This window comes from Rattus rattus, chromosome 2, assembly GCF_011064425.1.
Source record: "Rattus rattus isolate New Zealand chromosome 2, Rrattus_CSIRO_v1, whole genome shotgun sequence".
NCBI classification, from domain to species: domain Eukaryota; kingdom Metazoa; phylum Chordata; class Mammalia; order Rodentia; family Muridae; genus Rattus; species Rattus rattus.
This window is the reverse complement of record NC_046155.1, coordinates 20,122,365-20,124,646: the sequence shown is the minus strand read 5'-3', so window position 1 is coordinate 20,124,646 and position 2,282 is coordinate 20,122,365. Positions and strand designations below refer to the sequence as shown.

General features: G+C 37.3%; 1 pseudogene; it reads right to left on the bottom strand.

Moving 5' to 3' along the window:
* Nucleotides 1–1,213: 1,213 nt before the first annotated feature.
* Nucleotides 1,214–1,704, bottom strand: LOC116893740 (annotated as a pseudogene).
* Nucleotides 1,705–2,282: the final 578 nt, after the last annotated feature.

Sequence of the window (2,282 nt, the reverse complement as noted above, 5' to 3'; positions counted from 1 at the left end):
AGAGGAAAACCTGAGTGAATGAATATAACTTACCTCCACGTTCTCTGAAAGAAGGTAAGCAAATAATATTGTCTTACCACTGTATCAGGCATGCAGGAGGGTGTTAAGAGCTGTACTCAATTAGATCTACTCAGAGGTAAGTTCAAGGCCAAGAATAGGAAAGTACCTGAAGAAATTCTCCAGGGTCAGTAACATTTCAGAGAATGCCTATTTATGCTAGGAGATAATATGGCCTACATGTTCTTTTCATTCAAAAGGACATTCCCAGGTTCAATCTTGTTGAAAAAGAGGCACCCCTGCACCTGATACCAAGAACTAGGAAACAGGCGAAGCTGAGTATAAAGTTATTTAGCAGGCACATGCTAGCTATTCCAATTTGAACTCTACCAACCATAACTGTGAAGGGAAATAAAACATTGAAGACATTCCTCGAGGTGAGGAACTAAAAGAGGAATTAGGCACTCTCTATATGGAGAACTTCTGTCTCAAGATAGGCAGAAGAGAAGAGTAATATCAAAGGCTGACCGGTCCATTTAAAGACCAATATGCGGGAAGGCAAGGCACAAGGAAGAAAGCTGAAGAAAGGACATTTTATGGGTCTTATTAGGAAGTGGGTCTAAGGTAGCCACGCCAAAGGTACTCGACTTGTGATTCTGGCAGCAATCTAGTGGCAAAATATTTTAGGTCATTTTCGACCCAGAGAAGTGTATAAAAATATTGAAGTTAATTCAACAAATTAACACCAAACTTCTAACAGAAGGAATCTCCTCAACTCTGAAATCAGAGACACTCACTTTTCATCAATTATATGCAGCATTTGTTAGAGAAAAAAAGTAACAAATGTAAAGATTTGCTTTCTTTCTATTGGGGAAGGGATAGGATAGCTATAACTGTTATCCAATCTGCTGTCCACTGTGTACACACATTCCCACACACATACATATACATACACACCAAAAGTCCCCCCCAAAACAAAAACCATCCTCCAACTGTACCCATACTTCATATTTTGACCAAAAGAATCCATCCTGGGAAGAAGTGCAAAATGCAAAATCCAATGACCGAGAAATGCCGAGCAAACAGCATCGTTAATATACAAAATATTTATATTACAGAACTAATAACAGGCGATGTTCTCCATGTCTGTAAACTTTGGAACAACAGAGCTGATTGTTAAATCTAGTCCAGGCCAGATACCAGAACTCAGAGGATTTTAGTTAGCTTTATTTTTCGATGCTTCATCAAAATTTTCTACAAGATCTGGAACGTCATTATCTCCTTCCTCAATGTCTTCTGATTAGGGTGGATTCCTATCCAATACTTGTCATGGGAACTGTTTAGCTAACTTTCCAAGGCTCGTTAAGTGTCGGCACCAAGCTGACTTAGTATTTCAACAAGCATTTCTGTGATTGGTTTGCCTTCTGCATGACCAGTAATTGCAAAGGTGTTAGCGAAGAGGGAAGCTTGGACTTTGGGATTGTTGAAATGAATAACTGTTCCATCATCTTTAACCATGTTCACCTCTTCAATACTAGCTATATTGTTCACAGCCAGTTTCTTTAGGGAACTCTGAAGCTTTTTGTCATCAGCCGTAGCGGTCCTATGCACCACATTCTTCTTCCTGCGAGCTGCCCCCTTGTCCCCTATCCAGACCTGAGCTTGAAGCTTGGCTAACTTTTCATGATTCATGCTGTTGGTAAATCTACAGCGGGAGGGTCCTCCAACACCAGCACATGGCAAGAGCCAACACTGGATATCTTAATAGAAAATGAACTGTGAAAGGGCATTGCAAGTGCTTCCTGAAATAAATGACAAAAATAAAAATTATTATTAAAAAAGAATTGTTTTTATTATTCTCAGTTTTTTGCTTTTCCGCCTAATTTGAGAATTTCTCTTTCCCCATCTTTGAAGAATTGTATTGGGTTTTATTAAATATTTGTTCAATCTGTAGATTGCTTTTGATAGGATGGCCAAGTTTACTATGTTAATTCTACCAATCTATGCGCATGGGAAATGTCTCCATTTTCTGAGATCTTTTTCAACTTCTTTCTTGACAAACTTGAAATTATTGTCATGCAGATCTTCACTTATTTGGTTAGTTACCTCAAGATATTTTATATTATTTGTGGCTATTGTGAAGGGTATTATGTTCCTAATTTCTTTCTCAACTTGTTTATCATTTGTATAAAAGAGGACTACTAATTTATTCGAGTTAGTTTTATTTTTTATTTTTTTTATTTTGTCAGTATTTATATAGTTTTTAAACTCTTTACGTTTTTTTT